This window comes from Anabas testudineus, chromosome 22, assembly GCF_900324465.2.
Source record: "Anabas testudineus chromosome 22, fAnaTes1.2, whole genome shotgun sequence".
Taxonomy (NCBI): Eukaryota; Metazoa; Chordata; class Actinopteri; order Anabantiformes; family Anabantidae; genus Anabas; species Anabas testudineus.
Genome location: NC_046630.1, coordinates 3,469,277 through 3,497,268, shown reverse-complemented (window position 1 = coordinate 3,497,268; position 27,992 = coordinate 3,469,277).

Sequence of the window (27,992 nt, the reverse complement as noted above, 5' to 3'; positions counted from 1 at the left end):
ATACCAGAGAACTGTCAATTCATTATAGTTAAGGACAGGGGAAGTCTGTAGGCTTTGATTCTTCTTTTAATGCAAGAACAAACAGACCAATAAATACAATTTACTGTATTATCTATGATTAGAAATGTTTCTGTGGTGTTTTTTGGGTTAAGATCAACTGTGTAGTTCATATCTGTTCATGGTGAGTAGAGAAAAAAGGTGCCAAAGCTCTTTGTGAAGGAAATGTGACTGGAGGCCTGAGGTTCTTGTTCCACAAGTATTTTCAGTTGTTCTGCAAAAATGGTTATGATAAGAAAAACACATGACGACACAAGAAGCACTGTTAATAATTACATCATAAAAGACCTGGTTTCTTCTTCTACTGGTTGCAGCAGTAAAAAAGTTACTAAAGTATAAACACATCAAACATTCACAGGTTGAACTTGAGGGAGGAAAAATTATGTTGTTTAAAATATGTATTAATTAACGCTGCCTTGAATTACAGGACACAAGACGTTTAATTTTTCATGTTTTAACCAAATCCACAGTTTTTCCCTAAACTTATGCAAGTTAAGGAAGTTAAATAAGAAACTCTGGAGTCAGCAAAGCTGTCTGCTATAAAACGGTCCCAGACAGACTACTTGTGTAAAATCCATAACTCTTCCTGACAGGAACAAATTTAGTCAGTGAACACAACACATGTAGGAAAGGAGTTTCTTACAAACTGTACAAGCGAAACAAATCTGTTCATATGTGTATTTAATGTATTATATTAGCTTTGTTGGAGTAAATGTAGATTAACCCTCATTCTAACTGGTTGATGAAGCATCAGTGATGCACAGAAATAGCCTCAGTTTCCTGTGTGTGAGTTCAAACATCGAGTCTTTGTGGCTGACCGTCCACCACCGCTCAGCAGGACCTGATGCGCGACGGTGAAAATCACATTTTCTCTCATTAGTAAACGAATTAATTCTTCCACCTGAGTGCTCTCTCAACTTTCAGGAAGTCAGCTTTGTCTCGAAAAACTCTCTCTTCCTGTTCCTTCTCGAATGGGAGGACATAATTAGTTAACACCCAAATAAGATTAACAGGCCTAAACCGAGACACTTCTCCGACAGATTAAAAGAGGGCCACACATAATCTCTCCTCACACTCTGTGAGCAAACGCAGTCCCTCTTTAATTAACCATACCTGCAGGGTGAGGGGAGAATACGATCCGCTGAATTGGATGTGTTCAGGTGCTGGTATGATGAATAGGCATGCTTCATTTGATAGCATTACAGCACAGCTCAGGAGAAGCAGGGATCGTTCTGTGAGCCCAGTTTCTCCAGGTGTCTCAGCAGTTCCTTTCCTTCTTGTGTGTAAAGACAGAAAAGCTGTTCCTCTAAAGAAATCCACAATCCCTGCAAGATGCTTAACTCTTATCTGTGATCATTCACCAGGGAGACATTTATTGCAACTGCTAATTAAATATCTTCCGTAACAACACCCCACATCCTGCAGACCTGCTGCTGCGCCTCGTGTTCTTTCTGCAAGAGTGAATGGCGAGAATGCTTCCGGAGGGATCCGAGTCGATATTTATGAATATTGCTGCTGTGGGCTTTTCCCTAATGGCATATGGTTGCTGAGGTGTCCGTGCAGAGTGGTGAGCAGGTCGCCTGAGGCAGAGAGATATAAAGGAAGCGTATCTGTGACACAGATAGAGAAGGAAAAGGGCTTCACACAGCGCATATTGACCTGGCCTTTGTAATAGTGAAGTTGAAATCTCACGACCTGGCCCCAGGATTAGAAATCTGTTCAGTTAAGAGTGCAGAGAAACACGATTTGTTTGTATGAGGGTGTGTACTCTGATGGACCTTTGTTGTTCAGTACTTCAGTAATAAGACAGTGTCTTGTGCTGAATATTTGCATTTTAACATTTGAGAAACAAAAATCAAGTATTTTTGGCGTCACCAGTGACTTCTGTGCCATTCTTACCCAATGTGTTCAATGACTGATCTCTCGCAGGCGTCCCACTGACAAATCTGTTATCTGTGATTTTTTTGGGGGAACTCTTTTTGAAAAATTGTAAACAAACTATCCTCCCACACAGACACTTGGTTATTTTTAGATGCCCAAAGGAAACTATATCACTTTCTTTATACTGCAAGCCAAAAACAAAAAACAAAAAAAGATTGAACATCGATTGATAAACTGGAAGACAACAAGTCTGTTTGCAAAGATGGTTACGATGACGGACTAGTTCATAAATTTAGAAAAACTTTGTTTAAACTTTCTCTCATAATGTATTTTGTTGATTCAGAGCTACATTTATACTTAAAAAGTCAAAACACTAGCAAAAAATGTGCTAAGTATTTTCTCAAGGTCTTATTTCCATTAAAAGACCATTTTAATTTTCCAGAATTTATAGTGATTTATTAACAGATATTATTTTTCCTCATCATTACATAAGTGTTTTATCTCCAGTTGCAAGCGGCAGCTAATGCAGCTAGGCATTGAATGCACTGTAACATGTTGGACTGTTTTGTCTTCTGCTGGACAGAGGTGGCCGACAATCTTCACATTGTTTGGATGAAATGTGAACAGTGATTTTCTTCCTTTTTTTCTCGTCCCATCAAACTATGTGACAAAAAAAATGAAATCTGAGAAATGCTTGTTGGTTTTACAGGGCACAGTTTTCTGCAGACACACAGGTAAACCAATAAACATTTAAGGAAAGATAAAGACAGAAAATTACGGCAAATGATTGGCGATGTCTCTTTGTGGTAGTTTTTAAACCTTTGTAGTCATTTGGCATTGAGAGGGTTTTTTGTAGTTTGTAGTCTGTTATTTTACATTTCTTTATTCGCATTTGATTCTCAACAAAAGATGGCAGCAGTTTCTTAATATAGAGGTTCAGGCACTGGGGTCTCAACCCCGGCTCAGTAATCCATCTGCTGAAGTACTGTCAACACATGCAAAAGCCTTTACTCATGCCTGGACTAATAGGTTAGGGGTCCCCGGTGCAAAGAAAAATAACATTTACTTCAGTGGTGCAAATTTCCAATTGATTAAATGATCAGAAATGATTGGCATACAGTGAATGCTGGTATTTGTGGAGTGGCAGGGATCAATGTTTCAGATTATACTGTACAGTTTTCTATTGTACTTAGTTATCATTGTTAAAAGCCATTGCTTCCATTATTTGTGTAGTATGTTCATGCAAGTGTGCATTTCACTAAGAAAGTACTGAATTACGTGAGCGTGTGTGTGTGTGTGTGTGTGTGTGTGTGTGTGTGTGTGTGTGTGTGTGTGTGTTCTCACAGAGGTCCTGCTCTTTCTCTGATTGCAGCTAAAAAAAATGTCAGTTGAAGTGCACGTGCTTCAAGAACTCCTTAAACGAAACATCGTTTAATTAAAGTTTCCTCATTTATTGATCACAAGCTGTGGCTGACTTTTCCCCTCTCACCATTTAAGATGTAGAGCAGTCGGAGAACTGAAGGTTTTGGCAGGCTTTGTTTACTCCTACTGTGCCTGCTAAAACATAACAGGTCTGGTTCGTTGCTGGCACAGACATGATGTCCTCACTATTATTAACTATTTATAGCAGCTTGGTTACTTACACGCTTGTCTCATGTGTAACTTTCGGAAATAGATATTCATTCACTGAATTTATAGCTTTTTTATTTTTGGCTGCTTGTGAGTCATTGTTGTGTTGACAATAAAAACACACTGTAAATATTTGTCCATTGTTTTAAATGGGACATGTTTTAGTTGGCATTCAAGCTTTTCTACACAATTAGAAGTATTGCTACTGTGCTCATGTTACTCACGTTAGACTTGTATTTTACACCTTTGTTCACTTACCCCATGTGTAAACCTATTTAAAAGCTCAAGCTTTTCTGTGTGTGGTTATTTAATACTATGAATGTGGTGGGAAAAATGCTTTGAACCACACATCGTTCATGTCAATGTGCATGTTCTGCTTACTGGGATGCATCATTACCTGCTGATGCACTTGGTTTGTAATTGCAGCTCTTCAGCTGCCTATAGAGTTCGTTTATTTGTTGGCTGCAGCTGTTGTCTCATGAGAGGCTGTAAATAAGCCTTCTGATTGCCAACTTTTCCCATGTCACTCATTTATTAACTGCTCAAGCCTGGTTTTCCTGGAGCTGAGAGTCAGCTTTAATTAGGGGTGCATCTTGTCTTAATGCCTGATTTTGATTGTAGCTTTTTAGGGTCTGATCGCACAATAGTTAATTTTCTAGACATTTTTAAAGCCCAGTTTGTTGGCAGTTCTTTCTTTAACAGGACCCAAGTGAGCTCAAGCTTTTAAACAAAAGTCATGGAGATTATGGCAGCAGTGGCAGCATGGTGGAAAACTTATTTAATTTCTCTCTTGTAGCACGATGGACTCTTCTGAAGGCTGTGCTATAATTGTCCTTCTCTTTTGTTCATGCTCATTCATCAGTTGTGACGGCAGTTTGCTCTGGGTTCATTTAGTTTTTTTTATGGCATCTTTCCAAGTTACTGCTTGGAGCTGCTTCATTACCTGCTGGCTGTCAGATTTCAACATCTCTCTTTGAGTTTTAATCTCAATTGTCATGGTTTTTGCAAAATTGCTATTAAAACACAATAAAATCTCTAACTGTAAAATATGAATAATGTAACTATCACTCATGTATCCACTGAATGCCTTTTGTGGTGGCGTTCTCTCAGTTTAAAGGGTGTAGAATGAGACAAAGCCAGACTCATGGTATACATCACCAAAATGTCCAGCTCTATTTTTGTCTCCAGTCCTTTTCTCTCTCTGTTTCTTGTCTGCTGGAAACTGTTCTGGAAAAGAGGAAACTGTGACAGTCCGACATAATAAATGAGCTCTGCCACAGTCCAGTATTCTCTTCATTAAAGCGAGCTGTGATGAGCAAACTTTGTTGGGTTTGAATCATGGACCTAGTCCCTGTAATTAACAGCTAAAACTGACTCTACACTGCTACTGCTTTCCTACTAAAGGATATGTTAATCCTCTGGCGGTGGTTGTGACAAAGAATTATTACACATTCATATTCAGCAGTATTTTTGTACTTATCTACACATATACATTCTATATGTATTGTGCAAATACTCAGATTTTTCTTTGGGACACTGTTTACGTGGGTGTCTTAATGCTCAGTCCTATAAATATATGTAGCTGACATACTCTGCGTGTGTGTGTTAGTTTGCTGAGATAGATCATTAGCACTAATGTATACTTGCCTGATTCTCTTCCCGTCCTCGCCATATTTAGATATATTAATATTTTGGAGGAGTCACTAGGTGAAACTGAAAGCTTATGCAAGCACAATCACCATGAGAGCGTACACGTATTGTGTACTCTGGGCCTCATTATCAGAACAGAGGAAGGGAAATGTGCACACACAGTATTTCAGTATTTCACTGCACGTTGAGGGAGAAAAAAAAAAAGATCATTCGTCATTTCTGAAAGCTTTTTATGATCGTGGCTGTAAATTTGCATTGAAAAAAACATGGTTACAATTAAATAAAATGCATGTACAGTATTAAATAAAATAGCACTAACAAACTAGGAGTTTTCAATATTAACATGTGGTCCAGTGTGTTTTTGCCTTAAAGAGCTCGTATTATGGCTGGTTTGACCATACTTCTCGCCAATCACAGCAGTATTTATTTGGTAAATAACTTGAGAACTGGAGGACAGAGGGAGACCTAGGCTGTAATGAATGATGGCTTTACAGAAATCAAAACAACCTGACATAAATAAATTGTTCAATCGATATGTAACCTAATAGATAATGGCCATGCTTGTTCTAAAACCTCATCAGTAGTGGTGTGCCATAACAAAAGGCTGCAGACATCTGGATGAGGGAGAGATTATTGATGCCATCCCCTTTTAAATAAAAGTCCGCCTAAAGTCAGACTGAAAATGAAACTCGCACAAAAGCCTTGTAGAAATCTAAACAAGTCGCTTTACACTCTGAGCCTCTGTTTCCTCTCTTCTCCTGCAGAGTGACAGTGCAGGGTAGAGAGGAAAAAGCACTTTTATCTCTGAAAGAGTAAGAAAGCAATTTTTTTATGTCACTGCACAGTAAAAATCTGTGGGCCACACTTCCAAAATAAGTTTGTAATGGAGGAGAAATGAGATTTCATGTATACATGGATTTCCAGGAACCAGGATTCTTAAGTATATTCAAACTCTGTTCCCTGACTACTAGAGAAAGCTACTTTCTTTGAGTAACTAAGTGCATGTAAACACAGTCAAAATCAGTAGTTCACTGGAAAATGGATGGAAAATAGCCTTCATTTTATTGCAGTAATAAATGCTGCTGCCTGAAAGCTGCAATCACAGAAAACATGCTTTTCTATGTCTTTACTATATTGTGATATAATTTTGAGGCCACGACGCCCACTTCTACTTATCAAAAGTGTAATTGGTGTCAATAAATGCTACAGTTATGTCCCAATGTCTTGCCTTGCATGTTATCTGGCTGCAAAACAAACTCTGACTATAGAAAATGTGTATGCAGTCCGCACAGCGCTGGGCAGGGATGGACTTATTATGCTGCGGTGGGCATATTTGATTAGACTTTTGAGTGTGTAACAGTGTGTGCTGCTTCAAAACCACTCACTCTTGATTCTGGAGTATCAACATTTTAAATAACTTAAAAAGACAGCAGAGATAAAATTTAGTAACTGCAGCACAGGAATGCCTCCACCTTCACTGTAAAATATAAAGCAAATTATTCTTGTTTTCATAATTGTACTTGAAGTGAGGGCTTTATTTTGATGAAAAGATCAATGAAAATTAGTGTTTAGCCTAAAAAATGTCAGGAAATATTGAAAGATCTAAGTACCCAAAGGTCAAGGAAGCAGGAAACTCATAGCAATAATAAAATAGTAAAGAAATACAATATGTTAAATACATAAATCCTATCAGAAAGGTCTGAAATAAACCTGCCTTAAAGCTAATCATTCCTAAAATGTTATACTGCATGATGACTTTCCTAAATTTAAATCTAGCTGTTGTTAGATTGCAACTCGAGTGAGACGGTGACCCCTCGTATAAACTGAGTTCAATCATCATCCGATGAAATTTACTTGCACGTTGTTTTAAACAGTAGCAGCACAGGAAAAGCAGATTGGTAGGGTTGTAAACATAAAGTGTAGTAGCTGGCATCGGTAGCAGGCTGACAATAGTATTCCACAAGCTGAAAAACATAGCTTCTGTTGACACTCTGTATTTTCATTACCCTCTATCCCCCTGCAGCCAGGCAGGGTCCCTTGTTCCGTGCTGCTCATATTATTTTGCCGTGAGCATATATGAACAATAATACAAATCAATATTTCCTGACTGAAAGGTCAGGCTCAACCTGTCTATTGCTGAACATTGGAACACCTCACAGTTTCACGTGGCCAAATTAATTATTTTTGGAATTTGCATATTGATTTTAGAGCTATGGGATTTAGTCACAAATAATTTTCCAAACTAATTTGGAAACTTATTTTTCCTTTTCTGCCTTGTTTACTTGAAATGTGTGAGGTGTTGCTAAAAATTTAGCAAAATATACAGATGAGTTATGAAATGTGTTCGGGAAGCCATTAGTTTCAGTTCAGGTCAGTACATGTTGTTATATCATGAAAAAAGAACTCTTGTAACGTTGTTCAGTGATTATGAAAGGTGATCACTGACTCGTGGAAGCTTCAAGACATACTCGCCTAACTCCAATTCAAAACACTCCAAACACAATACAAATATGAAATTTGTGACATGCCTAATCTTTAACTCTTTGACATGCATACATTATCACAGCAGGTCTCATGCACTGCATCACTTTTATCTTTCTGATAAACAGCCTCCGTTTTCCCCTGTAGAAGTGGTCCCCAAGTCAAATGTAATCTTCAAAGGGATGTACTGAGGCATCCTTGTGGCTCTGTTGGCTCAGATGCAAGTCGAGTCTCCAGGATGTCCTTTGTTTGAATATGGAACAGGACCTCTGTCACACGGCATCCGCCTTGATTTTCTCCTCAACCACCCTCCCAGTCTTTTTCATCTTTCAACAGATTTTCAAATAAAAACTGAAAAAAATAGTCCAGACCAGAGTGGATTTAGGAGGGTGACAACATTTTTATTGACTTTGTAAGAACTTATTTGTTTTTTTTCCAGAATGGCAGACCATGGAGACGTCGGATAGTTTCAGACACAGTGGCAAGAAAAAGTATGTGAACCCTTTGGTTTTCTTGGTTTTCTGCACATTTGAGATTTGTTAATACTGCTGACTTGGATGAAGATCAGATCACATTTTATGACAAATTAATGCAGAAAACCATGAAATTCTAAAAGATTCATATACGTTTTCTTTTCTGCAAACACCTGCTCAGTTTGGACAGATGTCCTGGGGATATAATTTACTGCCACCAGTGAATGCATTTATACTCAAAGCAGAGAGGTTGTCTCTTACATAGTTAATCACTTTTGTGTTGATTACGTTTCAAGCCTGTTTAATTAGAGTGCTGCTCGTCCCAGACGTTAGCATCAGCTACGTCATGCTCTCTGTTGCCTGGCACTCGGCTCCTAGCCTTTCTGCAACAATCACATAACTTGCTGAAGTGGACAGATGTCAGTTATCAACTTTATACTGCAGTGTTCATCAACACGACTGCCACAGTGAACATAGAAAATCATACTGACTCTTAATTCTTTCTACCAAGGCAAAAAAGGTGGATTGTTTTTGTGTAACTCTGTCACACAGGAAGAGGCAAATTCCTGGTAGTGCAATTAGATTCTACAGTGAACAGCACATTAAATGACAAAAGACCCTGTCCTCTGTGTTGTTTGGTTAATATATTTATAAGGATAAAATTATCAATTAACATACCGAAAACTTTATCCACTTGTATTCTTTTACTCTAACAATGAGGAAATTGTGGCCCCCATATGCGAGCTATGGCTCCACTAACCAAACATAAGAACACAGTTAAATCTGCTTCATGCTAAAACTCCAACTATTTTATTAGTTTGCCTCTGGTGTCCTGACTCTAGTCTTGTTGTGATGCTGTATGAATACGTGCCATGTTCTCTCTGATGTCTTTTGTAAAACACATTTTAATCTCAGTGAGACTTCCTGATTAAATAACCAAATCTAAAGGGGCTTGTCAGTCGGCTGGCCATTTGAGAACTATTTTTCCTCTATCACTATGAGGTTTTTATGGCTGTTCACAATCAGAATTTTAATTTTATTTTTACTTTAGGCACATTATATCAGTTAATGCTCTTGACTTAGATGAAGATCAGATCACATTTGATGACAAACTAACACAGAAAACGTCTAATTTCCAATCTTGCCACTGTATGTAGATTCTAGTAAAATGAAATGCATCACTGAGATCACCGAAATGCATCATATAAATACACCTTTAAATATTATAACTCAGTGCCTTTTTTTACCATTAAGATATGATAAAAGCAAATGTCTTAAATTGAAGCATCAGTGATTTCTTCATGATTTCTTCATGTTAATCTACTACATTAACACCTGAAGGGCAAAAAATTTGATTCTCTGTCCTGAAAAACTATTCAGTGTTGCAGCATGTTGGTAGAAACTTTCTCTTACGGAGGTAATATGTGGGTTGAGTCTCTTTTACCAGTGGAATGATGGCATGCCAAGGCATTTTGAGTGTTTTCCATTAGTCTGAGAAATGCTCAAGAGACATAATGTACCAGTTGAACACCTCCCGTTGGAGTGTGTGAGACGACGAGTGTATTGCAATGTAAGTGTTCTGGAGAGGTGGAGAAATGGGACTGAGAGAGGAAGAAATAGCAGAGGGGAGAAAAGTCAGACCGAGAGAGCAAGAGGGACACATTGAGAAAGTGATCAAGGGATGAGGGGAGATAGAAATAAACTGTGAGAGAGAAGAAGAAGGAGACGGGTGAGAGTGAGAGAGAGATGGTACATAAGAAAGCAGCAGAGAGAAAACATCTCTGACAGCATTTCAGTGTGTTGGTTGAGAGAAACAGCACGTCAGGCTCCACATGGGACCGGGGAGAGAAGCTTCTTTGCTGCTGATGCTTTCCAAAACGACTGACATTTGCCTCCCAACACAACCTAACAGTTGTATTCGGTCAACAGGCCAAGGCTCTGAGAGCAATCAGTGACGCTCTAGAGACCCATACTGCTTGCTCACATCAAAGTTATATGTAATGTACTGCTTGCACTGTCCAAGGCCCAAGAAAAGGTGCAAAAACAAGGTGGTGCCTGGTGTGTTGCAGTGACATTTGGCAGCAAATCCATAAAGTTCTGGTTAATTTAGGCACATATGAGAAAGAACCACTGCAGAGATGATACCACAAGTCAGCCACTAGATTTTTGTAAAGCAGCTTAGTTACAGTAAAAGCAGATAACTACTAGTGTTGAGTCTAAGTAGGTAGCCTACACCTGGCAGAGGGAAAGGCAGATTTAGTGTGTTGGGCTTCTGTCAGATGTATGTTCTGGTAAAGCCTGACCCACAGCTTTTCATGACTACATGGCCTTAACTCAACCTGGCATTCAACCGGTTTTTTGATTCCAGTCAGACTGCTTAACTCTGCTGGACGTACAATATATGCCACTTGATTTGGCTGCAGTTTTTGTGTATAGAGCAGAAAGTCGTTCAACACTTAAACAGCATGTGAGCAGCTCAACCTGTAGCACAACTTTTAATTAAATGTGTCAGAGAATTTGCACTTCCAGAGTTATTAATGCCACAATGATTGTTGTCAAGATGCTGATAAACAAAGAGGAAATGTGCTCACATTTCTGATTAGTTGTTTGTGTTGAGAGTGAGAAATGTGAAAAGAATGTTTGACAGCTGCAACAACTCCACAAACAGAGAATATGCTTCCAGCTCAAATCGCTTCCCTTTTAAGATTTATTTTCTAAAGTTGCCACCATCTTATTTCATTAACACCCTGATAAGCTCCTGCAAACATTGAGGATGAAAACTCACATTCTTTCCATCTCAAGAATGTGAGTTTATGTTTTCGGCTATGATTGATAAAAATATCATGGTCTGTAGATTTTGCAAAAATTCCAGAGAAGTTTCCGTACTGGTGCCTTTCCGTTAACAGTGGAAAGCAGTACGTTGTGCATTTGCTGACAAGTAGCGGGTGTGAATTTGCTGCAACTATCAATTTGAAGCAGGGTGTTTCTGAAAGGAGAATGCACGCTCAGCAAATCTCTACTGGATTAAAAAACCAGAACAAAACGTGTCACGGTATTACCGAGCGAATAAAGAGTAGGTTTCATTATCTGTGTCATCTTGTCTCAAGAACACAAATTGACTTAAACATAAAACCCACAGCAGTTCTGTAGATGTTTGAGTTTTTATGTGATCAGTGCTAAATATGGCATCACCACGGTGCCTTAATTCTTTCCTGATTTGATCAAAGAGCTGCTGAGTCAAGCTGAATATTACACTGAGTTTGCATTTCCTGTCTTATCTCATTACATTAAAACATCGGTGTGATAGTTTATGAATATATAGTTGTACTATGTAGGTCCTTCATTTACCTATATGCAGTACACAAATGTATGTGTAGAGATATTATCATCAAGCTTTTTTTTCCTTTTAATGGAAGTCTATTAAATAAAAGGCCTAACAGACCCTGGGTGTTAAGAACTGTGATGCTAATAAAAGATTTCAGCGCCCAAATTCAGCTGAATGGAAAACAGGTGAATTGGGTTCTTTGTTCTTGTACTGGTGCCGTGATCGATGGTAAGCTACAGTTCTGCTGTAGCCTCTTCCCTCGCCGATCTGATCTTAGTAGACCCATGGGGAGAGAGTTAATGGCCGTGCTGTAAAGCAGACCTGTACCAGCTCCCACTCCCAAGGTGTTCAGTCATGAAGGTCATTACAGTAATGGAAAAGGTTTGTTAAGCTCCACTTGCCTGTGTGCACAAACATGACTGGTAGATGGCCCTGGACACAACAAGAGAGGGGTCGGGCTGGGACAGATGGGAGCAGGAAGCTGGGTAAACTTCAAGACTCTTACTGCCTGAGGGGAACTTCATCTGCCTTCATCTTCCTGTCTGTCTTGCTTCATCGTCATGCTTTAACTTTTCTTTTTCCTTCTTTACTTTCTGTAACTCTTTGTTGTACTTCCAGCTGATTAGGTATTTGAGCTGCTAAAACAAACTGAACGTCAGTCTAGTAATGCAGAGTCGTTCTGTTTCCTGGTTGGATGCATTTGAATAATCATTTGTCCAAACACCTTTAATACATTGAAGATATTTCCAAAGCAGCTACTGTTTAGTAGTATAAAATAGTCCCAGTTTGCTGCGCTAACAGCTGAAATCTAATGGGAAAGTTCAGTAATGCATGACTACTTAAAAATACTTGTATGCCTGCAAAGCAATAACCCAAACAGTATTTAGCAGGAGTTAATTTGACAGTCAGGAGTCTTCAATCTCCACACAGCGTGCTCAGGCATCTGCACTCAGCAACTCGCTGAATTCTAATAAGTATATTTCTACAAGTAACAGCAGAAACAATGGCTGTCTTGCTATTCATTTGTACCTACAACAGCAGCTCTGTTTCGCACCTCCGATCACTTACACAGATGCATGAATATTCCTTATTGCAGATTAGTGTCTCTAATCAGCATTCTATCTGAGACGTGTGCTTAGACAGATTCGACAACACACCCACCGTCATGGAGGAAAGCAAGATTCAGATTTCTCTAATTGATGTGAAAAGAAATCAGCTCTTCTGATAATGAGCATATATTCACAGAACCAACAAGAGTCAGAACGGAGTTGTGTAGTGTGGGTGTTGTTTTTGGTGTTCAGGATGCCGGTGGTCGTGGGGTTATCCTCATGGATATTGTTGAAATCTGTAACACAGTAATAATTGTAAAATATTAATGTGCTCTCAAATATTTAAATACAGCTCCGGAGTGCAGTGGTTTGTGGGAACTTTTCATTAAGAGGAAGTGGGTACTTTATTTTTCTGTATTTTGAACTTTTCATCGTGTTCACATGTATCCTAGCTTCAATCACATGACTTCAACTAGTCATGTGTTTACAGACTATAGATACAAAGAGAACGATTTCTTTGTCTGTATTATGTTGACTGCCTTTTCGTTCCATAAATGTATTCTGCCACTAGAAAGGTAGTGTGCTGTATTCCTAGTAAAAATTATAATAACTCCATTATCATCAACTTAGATCTGTCATCTGCCCCTTTTCCTCATTAAATTTGTGACTAGTTCCCAATTACTAGTCATTTTTGTGAGGTTGCAGTCAGGGGAAGGATCCGTTACCCAAAGGAGCTCTATTTGTCAATAAGGGACCAGGACTCAGATAAAAAACCTTGACATGTAAAGATGCAACTTTTCTGGAGGCTGTTATAGTGTTGTATATTATAAATGCCACCAATAAATATAAATAATCAGCCTCAGAGCTCGGCTGTAAAGTACAAATATGTGCAAGTGTTGAGGTACTAATTCCCTTATAAAGTACAAAAGATATCTCACCATCCTAATATTCTTTGTCTGCACTGGATCTAACCACTTCATTAACCAAACTGGGCATGTTTGATGCACAGAGGTTTGTTTGGTCCATAACCAAACGGACATCTCTGCTCAGCAGCTCAAAAACAACAGCATCAGGGGATTTTGACCATCACAGGAAGTAACAATGTTATTGGAGTGCTATGTATGTTTGTCTCTGTACTCAGTACGCATGAGTGGGCTCGCTGGTTCACTGCTCCTAATATCCCCAGTACCTAAGCTCCGTGCAAGGAGACACTCCTCAAACCTTTTCCCCCCGGTAGGCAATGGGAAATGACATGAATGGAAAAACAGACAGACACACAGAAAACAAAAAGAGATGGAGACATGCACACATATGAACTGTTCTGTTGATGTGCCTGTTTCAAGCAAATGCACAAACATGCACATAAAACCTGAGCCAACGTACATGCATCCACAAAAATGAGTTCAGTTCACAAACTTCACAAAAATCATTAGTTAATTAAACTACTAAGGAAATTCAATTGAATTGAAATCTAAATGAGATTACGCCCCAGTTTCATTAAATGATGCAGCAGGCGACAGCTGTGAAAGCCCACAGATGTTGCCTCCTCTCTCATTTTGGCATATGTTTACACACATTATTAATATTAACAGCATATTTTGATATTGTGTCAAATCTCAATACATCGAACACCACAACACAGGTCTTAAGAACATTTTGGATTCAGTTCTCTCCCTAACTGTTTTGCAGAAGGGTGTATGGAAAAACTACTTCATGAATATATAAAAAGTTTCATTTCAAAATTCAATACAGTGAATGCATTATCCAAAAAAGGTTATTGCTTCGTATTTTTGAGAGAGAAAACTTCCATTAAGTACAAACTAATGAAATCTAGGTTATTTTATGATATTTAAAACTTAAGATTAAATAGATGTTCCACATCTTCTGGCCACCTACTTAAAATTCATTGACCTGTGGTAACAAAGTTTATCACCGTCTTAAAAATTTTCATCATGTTGTAACTTAAAATAAGTGTTTGCATAATGAGTTTCCATTTCGCATAAGCCGTGGCTATAGAAGTGTCAATATTTCTGAACAGGGTGGTATCTCATTCTCAAGAAACTTTTATCTCCAGCCAGATAATAATAATGAAAATGAGTCACAACTGTGTGTGGGACTGAAAGTGTGTTATAGACAGTAACACATTAATAAATGGGAATTTTAAAAAAAATAATACGATGGTATTGCAGAATACAAATCCAGCCACATGAAAGGCAAAAGGGTTTCTTTTGCTGTGTGAAGTAATTTCTCCTGTGTAACAATATGCATTGTTCATTATTTATTGGGTTAATGAGATCAAATGAAACCAAACAATTAAAGCAGATAAAGAAGATTTTTTTTATTTTAATTTTATTAAAAACTATCTTGTAAAGGTGACTGACCAGAGTCGGCACACAGCTCCACTTTGCAACACACTGGGATTGATGATGCATGCAAATATACGTGAGGTTCGTTATACAGCCGGTTAATGACGACCAGCAATCGCATTAACGGCTCACTGCTCCGTCAGGTTAACGTCTGTGTTGAAGGTGAAAGGTAACGTCTCTGTTGGGAGGAAGGTGAGGGAGAAGGTTATTAGATTAGTCTGAGAGAAGTGTTCCACCAATGGTCCCCGTAGGGCAAAGTGATTGAGCTCTGAAGACAGATTGTTTGCAATTACAGTCCATTTGTTCCAGCCTGGCCTCCCCTCCCGTTGGAGAGGACCTGGTAATGGAACTGGCTGGCTGGCTTTCGTTTGGCTCCTATTGTCTTTGACTCGCGTCTCTTCTTTCCTCTGTCTTCTTTCTCCTTCTCTTTCCATCTGTATCTCTATCTCCCCCCCCCCCTCGTGCCTCTCCCTTCTCTCGCGATTAGAATCACTTTATCCTCAAAGTTCAATAAACACCCTAGATCTCTCATTCTGTTTCTTTAATTCTCTTTCTCTGGCCGTGCACCCTTTACTCTCCTCCTTGTCCTCTTTCTGTCTCGCTGCCTTCTTTCTGTCCTGCTAAAGCAATTATTTGCTTCCCAGTTTCCAACTAAACTTCCTTTTTGTAAGCAAGAACCCTCTTCCCCCGTTATCCTACTTGGTCTCCAGTGACCCAGTGGAGTCGATCACTGAGAGGATATATTGAGTGGAACTTAATTGGATGAGGGACATATAAAACCTATTAATAACACACCCCTCCACAAATACAAATGGCTTCAACAGTTTGATGTGCCAAATGAGCATATGTCCTGCATTGTCCCCATTTTTTTCCCCAGTTTTCTTTCTGAGTCTTTCCCTCTACTTTGTCTTTTTTGTCTAGCCCATAAGAGCTTTGCAACTCTGTGCTAAAGCTCCTTCCTTTCAGCAGTAACCCTGACTAGGAGAGAAGTGTTACTGCTGCTCTTTTTGCCTCACTACAAAGCAGGTCCACTTGCTGCCTTGTGCAGTACTTGTGGTTTGCTCTTAAGGGACTCTAAGGAGTTGTTGTCTTGGGTGCACCCCTGCAAGTTTTAGAATTGAACAAAATTAAATGGCAGTAGAGTTGAGGAAAATCTAGTGTGACCTCACAAAGGAGAGTGCAAAACCATTACTTTTACACAGAAATACCAATATTCAGTCTTGCTTACTGTATGTTGATGGTGTACATGTACTAGGGCTGCAGTTAATCGAATGGCACTCACAATGTCTGACTACTTTGCATGTTTCAGTGGAGAAATACATAAAATTATCATTAATAGCGCCAGTAGGTACTATTTGATTTTTAAATTGCATTGAAAAAATACAATATTATCCACAGTCATTTCAATATAGCTTACAATAAACAGGATCTGCGATTTTGGCTCAATTACCTGCCAGACCTGATGGACTATGTAGTCTAAGTCTGAATTCCTCATCCTGATCTGAGGGAGCCTTCTTTGTTCAGTCCTTCAGCCATCAAACAGAATTATTTGCTGATGTTATGGTTCATCTAAACACTTAAATATGCACTCAGCAGACTGTCCGACAGGTTTTTGAATCCCAATTTGAAGTCCTTACCTTCATTCTTGAACCACATCCCAACATACGTATTCAGCCATTCCCTTTTTTGTATTTTTTTTAAATCAAACCAGCATCAAACCAGTGGATAGAAGCATATTTTTTAAATATGCACTCTTTATATGTTCTCGGCTTTGTCATGTTACTTCATCTTTAGGACACATCTTCAGTGGGCACCTCAGCGTCTTTATTCGCTCCAAAGTACCTTTCAGAGAACATGTTTTTGGTTCATGCTCATAAGATCAACCAGCGTACAGATCTAAGGGCCGGTGCTAGAACTGTGATAAACATACCCCATCAATATTCTGTCGCATGTTCATTGTGACATTTTGTCCTGTCCCAGCTTGTCTTTGAATTCCATGTCCTTCTTTTGAGTCTGAACAGTTCTGGCTCTTTGCTTAAGCCTTTTCTTCCCATCAGCAAATCACAGCTGCCTCTTTGCCCCTTCTTGGCTGACTCCAAAGCAGCCGCACTTGTTTCTCATTCAGCACCTCTTGGCCCTCTCCTAAGGGGCCCGAGTGTGTGTCTCCTGGGTGTACTACTGAATGGAGCACAATTAGATGAACTTTCCACAGGCATTACTGAGTGTCACAGATCAAACCGCTTCCTCACTTTTAGGAGGACAGGCTCTGTCAGAGCGGTGCCATCAGAGGTAATTAGCTTCAGATTTCATGTTGTTCCTTTGACGGTGTGAGTAAAATGGAGGACTGTAGGGAAAATTACATACTTTAACTCACCCCCACACATTAAGGAGCATTACTGTAAATGTGCCGGAGTTACCCCAAAGGCCGTCCCTGGACAGATTTCACAATGTCACACCTAAAAAATAAAGACAACATTAAGAATTGTGAAGTAACTGAGTTTATTGAATAGAGGAACATTATAGACTGTTCAGTGCTGTTGATACTGTCCTGTTTGAATGAATTAATTTTGAGACATATGGTGTTAAGTTATTCTTGTCGATGTTAAGTTGCTTTATCTCTTTCTATAAGCCTTCAGTTATACAGTTTCTGAGCTTCTTCTGACATCTGTAACACTTTTTTTTACTGCTATCCTCCTTCCCCCACGGAGTGCCTAGTGCGTTTTTGATCAGACTATGTTTGGAAGTGGAATCTCCTCCACCACTGGTGTAATCTGTCCACAACAGGGTCCAGGTGCAGCTTGATGGGAGAGTTCTCCCTTCCCCGGAAACCTGGTGATTACAGGACAATTAGAGTAAACACTAACAGCCGTGCTTCATCCTAAACATAGGCTTTATCAGTCAGCAGCCGCCTCTCTCTGTGCAACACTGGGCATTTATCTCCATCTAGACAGACACACAGACAGAAAACCCCTTCGGGCAACATCCTGTATAGAAATATCTTCACTGTAAACATGTTCATCTTAAAGTGTTTTAATCTGGTATTTAGTTGTACTGAAATTTTAAAGAATGCTAATTAAAGATATTTAACTGAAATCATTTTTATTTTAACCTTAATCAGATGTCAGATAATAGGAATTTGAACATCTTTAGGTTGGGAACTTTTAGCTGAGGAAATAAACCATTTTATTTAATATTAATTCTTTGATAATTAAGGTGGGTTCAGCTCCAAAACAGCAGTATACTGGACTTTGTGGTTAGTTTAACATACACTGTATTTTCCTTCAGTTATACCTGCAATTGGAAACTTTTGCAGAAGTGTTTAAACAGGTTTGAGAGTTTGAAAATGTATGAATGGAATTCTGTTAGATGTTTCCGACTATTTAGGTCAATGTTTTTGTGTCTCATTATCAGTTGTAGATGAGATGCCACCTGAAATTATTCACGTACGTCTGTAAAGCTTTGCGCTTCCCTCGTGCACAGCCGTGTCCCTCTTCCGTTTTATAGAACGGTTGATCTGTGTATAATTTATGTGTCCATCCAAGTGTTCGCAGAGCTACAAAGGACAATCAGATGATGCTGTACATGCAGAAAAATAAATGAGGAAAGTAACTGAAAAGATTTCAGAGTCACATCCAAAGCTAAAAGGAAATGTTCATAATGTTGCAGGTGTTTGTTGCATTGTTTTGCTAATGTTTTGTTGCTAATAATTGTGAATCATAATGCTGAAACCAAGGCTGCACAAATAAAACGTAAATAATGCATAAACAGTAACATAAGTGAAATGTAATATTCACCACCATTAGTCTGACATAAGGCTGCAATTTTCTACACACAAAGAAATGTTCCCTCACACCACAGTATTCTGATGCTCTGCAACTACCAATCAAGTAAATGCCACACACCTCAACCCCCCACTCTCCTGTTTCATCCCACGCACTCAATTTTTCAGCTGGATCTGTAAGACTAAAAAAAAAAAAGAATAAAAAACAGATTGACCTGAACAACAATTGTGTGTTTTGTTAGTTTTTCTGTTCGTATTCTCCTGGCCCTCCAACAATAGAGCGGTTGTTACAGTGCTGGTAACTCCTGATCATGTTTACAATGAGGTTTTCACTGATTCTCAGCGGGTTGTTCTTCTGTTGGCCAGCTGTCCTGCTGTTGGCCAATCACTCTTAAAATAACATTGTAATTTAGGTTAATGGTGCACATTCATTGTGTAGGAGTGCGTGCACATACTGTACATGCCTGAATATAATACACAGCCTCGAGGAAAGACAACTTCAAACACAAGGACAACGCATATCCATCTGTTCTCCTTTTCCTCCTCTGCAGTCTGTCATGTCTGTCCCCTCTGCGCCACACACACCACTGTGAACTCTGGGAAACAAGTGTCCCGCAGCTGTGTATATACTGGTCCTGTGGCAATGCTGCCTGCACACTGCTCAGTGATTGTCACACTGCTGCTTTCTCACAATATGTGATGTTACACACTGTGTGATGGCTCTTTTCACTGCAGAAAAACCTGAGCATGAAAGTATGTGATTTACTTCCATTTTGTATGAGAACAATAGATCCAGTGTTACAGTAACTTGGTGGCTTGGCTGAGGTGCAGGCTTCTGCCTTTGGCTGTGTTTACAAGGCTGAGATCCTTATTCTCACAACAGAAAAAAGAAATTCATATTTTAAATATATTACACTTTGATCAAAATTATTGTGTGTAATTGTAAACTACAGTTACAGGCCTACATATGTCTTTGTGATACGGAACCAGGAATACAGTAAATTGGCATCCAACATTGAAAGGTGCAAAACATACTTATACATTTTGAAGCCCGGAGCTAATAGAGACACACTAGTGCAATTCAACAGTTGGTGCATTTACATGTGTTTAATTAACCAGGTTACAGTCGGCTCTCTGGAGTAAGCTGATTTCTTAACTGTCACGTAAACGGCAAAGCTGTTTTCTGTAATCAGGGTAGGAGATGAGAGAAATCTGATATCCCCAGACAGAAATATCTGATTTCTCTTCTTCTTCTTCTTTTAGGGTTTCTAATTGGTCATTATATGTAGTGATGCTGCCTCATTTTTAAATCAAGTACCAGGTTTCTTTATTATTATTATGTTTTTTTTAATTATGCATGTAAACTTGTTTCCCAGCTACCAGAGTAACCTGCTTACTTTAGTGCATTTAACACAGTTACTGTTGTTATAGGGTTTTTTGACCCCCTGTTGAGTGGTTCAGCTTCCTTCCTTGCAGCGGTGATACACATGCAAAGTCCAGGATCCCGTGACATTGCATTTATTAGTTACACTTATACAACCTAATTTATATTAAAAGTTCATTCTAATGTTTTGGCTCCTTAATTTATGTCAATAGGGCGACCAAAACTCTAAATAATGCACCCCAGTACGAACTCCACCACCATCAGCAATTAAAAATCCACTGCTACATCTGGTGTAGATAAGGATTAAGTTTTTAAATTTCTGCTTGCCTTGTTCCTCACTTGTTAGTCGCTTTGGATAAAAGACTGACTACATGTAAATTAAGAATAAATGAAGGAGGAAAGGATCCAGAAGTGGCCTGAGACTGCTAAAACTAAATTCACAGATAAAAAAAACCATCAGCCTTGACGCTGTCATGTAGGAACAGCACATTACACATTTTTGTCCTTCGTATCCTGTGGCTTCGTGCTCATTACTCCACCATGCCATGAGCTCTAGGTCTCCTGACCTGCCCTCCACTTTCAGAATGGCCTTGTGACCTCCAACTACTCTCCGTTAGTCCCTGCACATCCTGTTTCTCTGGACAAACCTGCATTACTTGCTCCTGATCTTGCTGCTGTCTTGTATAAAAATCTCTCCAGGGACAGGAACACTGTACGTGGACCTCAGTTTTCTCACCACTGCTTGTTTCTGATATCAGCGACTCTACAGCTGAATTGCTTTTCGCTAAGTGGCTCTGGACAACAGCACCAGTTAAATGTTTGGCACCTACATTTTAAAGGTGCCAAAAGCCCTCACTCTTTCCTTTGAATACCTCATTTTATTTTGGGTATCCACTCAGTCACATTTGCATTTGGTACAAACACACCACCACAGTGCGGATTATTATTTTCTTTTGATCACGGCCACATGGTCGGGCAGGACAACAGATAGGGTATCTCAAAATTGACACAGACAAACATTACAGCACAATCAAAGCCATGATCCAAAGCATTCTATTTAATGTCAGCCATTCATGTGCTGATCTTAAATTGCTAACAGCACCATGCTATGCCAAGTCTCTATAATCACAGTGACAATATACAATATTCGGGCCTGTAGGCAAGAAGTCCCTCTCCAATTATGTTTCTCTTGGCCTGAGATTGAATCTATTACTGTGTAATTGCCTCTGTATCTCCAACTATCACCCGCAGCAGTTCCACAGATTATTTATATGGCGAGTAAATGTTTGGTGGAAATCAATGCTATTTTTAGGATGCTGTTGATGTTGAAGGAGCAGTGTCCTAATGTCACCCGCAGTAGCTGAACGAAGTTGTTGAAGGTTTATGTTATTCTACGTTATAACTGATGGTGACCGGGCAGCTTCGTTTCTGCTTCTCAGAGTTTATTGAAGTGGAATGAAAAAAACTGATTTGGAAAAGTACATGTGTGCATAAAAACCACGTTTGTGACAAATCATTTTTAACATTCCTGTAATCTTTTGGTTCCAGGTGGGTGCGGTTCACTGCATCAACCCGAGTCAGATGGCATCAGTCAAACTGTCACACACCGAAAAGTAGACTTTACTTACCCGTGGTAGTCTAGCATAGTAAAGCCTCTGGATGTCTGGCTGGAGCAGACATTAAGAATGAAATATTCATAGTTCAAGTTAATGCTCACTCCTCCTTGGTTTGCCAAGTAGGGGGGTTTATTCATTTCCTGCCTTTTTAATTCTCACCTTTTTAGGTGGAACATACCTTTTCATCTTGCTGTGACGTTAATGATTCAGTTCACATTTCTTTGTCCAACATCTTTATCAAAAGCAAAATATCTCACCTAATAAGGATCAAATTGACAAGTTACAGAGAGGCTTTTACCTTTTGAGGACATTTACCATGGATTGTTGTTGCTGTTCAGATGAAGATAATGCACATTAAATGGCTCCTTCCAAGACGAGGAGCGTTTGTAGTTGTCGTTTTCCCTTTGTGTTGTAATTGTTGCTGTGGATTCACAGAGGAAGAGTTGGGGTTTTGTTTTAAAGGCCTTTTTTCTTATGTTGAGTGGCTGTTGCCCGACCTGTTGATACCTCACGTTCCTATTGTGTTTATACCTATTTACTGCAGTAAGCACAGAAGGAAAGCTTTTCCGCACACACAAATTATATTAAAGAAGTACAATCTGTGCCATGTAAACACAGCAGCTCTTGGAGAAGAGTGGAAGACATTGTTATGCAAATGTGCTGCCTGAAAATAGCCCAAACAAATCGACTACTCTGGGTTACAACAGTTCTTCTAAATGATGGTTGGTCCCTCTGAAGCCAGATCAGCGGACGCTCTCATGAACGGGATAATGCAGGTGATGATTAAAGAGGAAACAGGTGAATCGCGGTAATGGTGCAGTGAATACACAATGTGGGAATCAATCCTGAAAGGTGCTTTTATACTTTTTCTGGACTTGTAATGTTTACCCAAACTTCTTTTAGACTTAAAGCTCAGCGTTTTGGCTATGAAACCGAAATTCACAAGGTTGAATGTTTGATATTGGAAAAAGCACTTGATGAAACAATCTCACTACGAGGCCCATTTATCAGCTGCTCTTTCATTCTGAACTTTTAATCCAACACGGATAAAAAAAGGGCTGAAAGGAATGGAAATCGACTATTCCATGGTACGATGGAAAACTCCAGACCAGCCTCTAAATGGACACATTAAAAGATTAACAGAATCAAAAATTCAAATCTGTTTCACAAATTCAGTACAAGTCCAATTTGATCAGGTTTGATTCATATTGATGTTTCCCAGCTAACAAGTGTCACCGGCCACTGTGCAGCTGAGATGTGGGCGGTGTGCACAAAAGCGTCTGTAAATCTCAATTAATACACCTATACTTAAAAAACCTCTTATAGTATTTAAAACGCGTCTTTGCAGAAGCATAACTCCAGCTTTAATTGTCCACACAGAATAGCAATGTAGACTGAAGACGATCAAAGCTGCTCATGAGGCAGAGAGAGAGATAGAGGGAGAATTATTTGCTGCAATTGACTAAGTGTACAAATGTTTTCTCTCTTCTATTTGGAAAAACACCTCAGGAAACTGAAACACGTCTTCTCTCTTCGCTCTACTCTGATTGCTTTAAGTTACTTTGGATAAAAGCTTCTGTTAAATGTAAATATAAATGTAGTTTCTAACAAAGCTTTAATGTGCAGCTGTTTGTTGTGGGATGCGATTGGCATTTGATAGATTTACTTGTTTTTAAAAGCAAAACAAGGTTAAATCGAGAGCAAATTGTGCATTTTTAATGTGCATCATCCTGTTGTCAAATTGTGGGGATGTTGTTTTGTGTGAAAATGGAGCCGCCTGTACTGATGGATTACATGTATAGAACTGATGTTTTTGACACCTGGCTGATTTATTAATCTTATTTAGCTCAAACAGCAACTATACATATTGTCATGTTGCGTCTTGAAAATATACACAAGGCAAACGTTTGTCCTAGGAATTCCCCTGTTTGCATTCAAAGTGAAGCTTAAGTTATTTATAAGAAAAGCGTCACCTTGACATGTTATTTAAACTGACATTTTTAGGAATTTACCACAGTTCCCAGAATTTAGACACAGACTTCATCTGAGAGCCGTACATATCTTGAAGGACTGTTGCTGACTTTATCTGGCTTCTTGATAGGTTGGCAGACCATGACATATTAAGTCTGGGCTATCGCGTTGTCAACGCCAACAAAGAAGCAGCACTCAAAGCAGGTAGCAGGGGTTATGAGTAAAGACAGGTTCATATACACTGAGGTCAGTTCAGAGCGACTGGAGAGCCAAAATGGAGGATTTTAACACACGGGGAAAATTCTGAATTGTCCACAAAGAATAGCAGCGAAGCCTGGAGACAATCGGAGCTCCTCAAGAGGGAGGGAGAGGACAGAGTTATTTTCTACATTTGACTGTGTTGTTGTTTGACATTGAAATCAATTTTCAAATTTTCAAACTTCCTGCACCATCAGAGCACTTGAAGTTACATTCTTTCAGTTCAGCAGCATTTTCTTCAGCTTTCACATGTGGAAAACGTCAAAGCTAAAAGTGTTTGCTGCCAGGAATGTTTTTATCATTTTAAGCATCAGTACTCATCGGTTCAGATTATTTTATGCAAAACTAATCACAACATGTGTAGAGCAACATGATTGATGATGTGGAGGTGTCAAAATATACACTACCTCTCAAAGATTTGGACACATATAGAATTTAGCATGTTCGTCATGAAAAGATGCATCACAAAGGTGTTTCCTAATGATCAGTGATCTTTTTAAATGAATAAACTTTCATTAGCATAACAAACTATTGGAAAACCGTAATAATGATTCCAGATCAAAGAGATATTATTATGAGGTACATGTTAAAATAAATACCCCAACCACTTCTCGTAAACACCCGTCTCCATCAAACTCTAATGGAGCAGGTGCAGATAAATATTTTACCTTTCAGTCCGTCCCTTGTTTGGTCATTAAATATGTAGCACAAAGCCCAAACTGAGCCAGTCTGTGTACCAGAGGAGTAAAATATTCCCCAGCTGCTGGACTCATTACTTCTCCTCATAACTAATAACCTGTTCTTTATGTTTAAAAATGGTGAAATACTAAATTAGTTACTTGCATATTCAGGTTGTACATTTATAAAGCAGATGAAGCTCTGCTGGAAAAAGTTTTAGTTCGCCCTGTTGAACATGCAGATTTTTGGCCCTGTTGCTCCTCTGACAAAATAGCTACACGCTTTGTTCAATAACTATTTTTCTAGAACAATAGTTTCACTCACAGGTCCTTGTTTACAGTTATAAATGTATGCATTTGCCTGAGCAGTGCTGTGAAGCTGAAGTGACCCACAGCTGTTCGTGCCTAATGAGGTGTCTAATGTATCTGTGAACACTCAGGCTTTGTAGTTTACCAGCACACCGCTTTCATGAATCTTTGTCTCTGATGCACAGATTATTGGAAGACGCTGCAAATAGCCAAGGGTTCAACTGATGAAGGTGCTGAAGTACACGTCACACTGAAACCTGAGATGAAAGCGTTTTCTGACACGCTGTCGGGTCAGTTTCACTACAAGTCGGGCCAAAAATCTAAATATAGAGAATTATCTAAAAATAGAAATAACTATCTGGTTTTGTTGCAGTGATATTGCATATTTGTGTTCACAGTGCTGTTGTAAATGACTCTTCTGAACTGTATACGGGACCAGAAAGAAGGCGTGTCGCTGTATGTGCAGCATAAAACGTTCAAATGTTTCTCTTATAAAGTGACTTTGTTTTAAATTGAGTTTCATTATTTGGGTAGAGTAGGTAGTTAAACCCCAAACACATTATATATTATATTTTAACTACGGTGCAGTATATAGATGAACATTTACTGTGTCTTGGCTTCTACTAAAAGCTTGTATGTCAGGCTGCACTTATCAACTGCAGAGACCTGCAGGCCTGTTCAAAGTACACTTGACATCTGTAATATAACATACTGTCCAAGTTAAGATGTATTGTTTTTTAACTCGGCAAAGAAAGAAAAAACTAGAGGCCTAAAATCTAATGGAGAAACGAGGTTCAGAGCAGTTTGAAAGGAGTTTAGACTACTGTCCACTGTCTATATGTTCAGTCTCCACCACGGTCTCAGTCATTTTTGCTGATCCTGTGTCTTTTTACCATTGGGTTAAATTTTGTCAGTCCAAAATAAAAAAAAATAAAAACCCTGCACAGCCAACCTGTTGAGTTGAGGTTTTTTTTTCCTTGTACACTGCTGTTGAAGGGGGAACTTTTCTGTCAGTGAACCTTTCAGTCCTCTTTGATGAAACATGTACCGGCAAAGTGTACAGCAAGAAAAGCACAAAAATCCTGCACTCTCCCAAAACTACAGTACCTGGTGGCTAATGGTACAGTACTTCTGCAACCCAGCTCTGTGTGTGAGTGAGTGATTATGTTCCTCCCCCAGGCCATAATGCAGTAAATTAGCCTGTGTTCTTAGTCAACGTGCTGCGCTAAATAACAGTTAAATGTACTGGAAGTCAGCGTTTTTCAGGCTCTGCAGCAGGGATTTTTGCTGAGAGGTCACTGCTCTGGTTGGCTGTCAAACGGGCTGTTTCCTAGATTTGCCTTGATGTAAACCGCTGTTAGGCTGACTTCAAGTGGGCCCCGAAGGCAGGAATGCTTTTGTTTTCTGGCTACTACAACACTTCTTCTTTGCTTATTTGTTTGCAAGTCTCAATAAATAAACAGCAGATTATTTCTTCAGACCACAAAAGAAACGCTGTTACTGTAAAATAGAGGAGCTGCTTGTGAGGTTCTTGTGAGGAGAAGCTAATTCACTGCTCAACAAGGTGTCACATTATCCAACAATATATTACAAATGTCCTGAGAACCATCAGAATGAATTACACCAGACTGGGACAGATGTAACGCTTCTGCTGTCAATTTGCCCACTAAAATTGGGCTCATTACAGCGTAACAACCATCATATCCACTGAATAGTTAATATCCTTTTCATTGTGAAGTTGTACAAATCCCTTTCTGTTCCACAGGCATGTCGAATATGGCTTTAACAGGAGTAATGAAAGCAAAGCCCCCCTACAAAATGCAATTATATGTGTGAATTATGAACAGTTAAACCCCTGGAATGATCCTCACATCAGTGGGACATGTATTGCATTTCATTTATAGATAACATAATCACAGATGCATCCTGATTTGTGATATTTTCGAAGTGAGAAGTCCTTTAGGGACTTCTCAAGTTTTTCTTCAATCTAATACAAAACAACACAAATATACAATTGTTGGCGCCTCCTCGGGGCGCAGCCTGATGCAGTAGCTCCGGTTAGATCTTCTCTTTCTACTCTTTTCTGTCTAGTTTACATTATTCCTGCTAACCAGAGTCTTTCCTGCTTTTTCTAACCTTTGTTGTACCGGTAGACTTTGGCAACAGGAGCGTTCGTACCATTTACCAGCCCGACCAGTTAATCGTGCTCTCCAGGCCTGCACTGTTAGGATTAAGGCCCCAGATCCCCCTGGAGCTGAGAAGACAACACCCTGTTTTTGAAATATAAGCAGGTTTTATAACAGGAAATTGATCAGACATACAGCGTGGACATTCATTAGGAGCTGGAAGCAGCATTTCTATAATGTCTTTACAGGTGTACAGATGCAAAAAGCAAACAGTTCTGCAGAAAGTCCTTTTGCAGTTATGTTGGCACAGCTGAAAACATGTTTTCATGGACTCACTCACAAAGAGGACATCTCTAAGTGTTCCCAATTGTTCACATGTTGGTGAATACTAAACTGTTTGCTCCAGTTTATGACTCTAAAGACAGCGGTGCTCAGATTTCTTTAGGAAGTCATTCAGCTTTCAAAAAACAAAAGAATAAATACTTAATATGATCCTTCTTCAAAAGTTCTGTCAGTGGAAGCACCTGCTGGGCTGAGTGCCACAGCCACAGTATGTCTGAGGTCCTAAGAGACAAATGTTCTGTCAGGTTGACTTTTTAGGCTCAAGTTCAATCCGTCAGTTTTTTAATATCTTTTTTGGTTTTGTTGTTTTTCTGCTGACTTGTATCTATCACACATTTATATACATGAATACTAAACTACTTCCATTTCTGTTAATTGATCCCATTATATTTTACACACGGCACCTTCCTCCAGTTCCTCACAGCATTTTTACTGTGTAAGTTGTAGGGAACTATAAATGGTTGTTGTCTTTTTCTGGTGAGTGATGCTCAAGTGCTCGTTGACTTTGGATTTCAGAGCCTCCAGTGAATTGTGAAATTTGAAAATGTACAATTGAAATATGAGGCTTCTCAGCGAAAACCCTGTGGAGCAGAGAGGAGAGGTAGAAATCTTAGTGA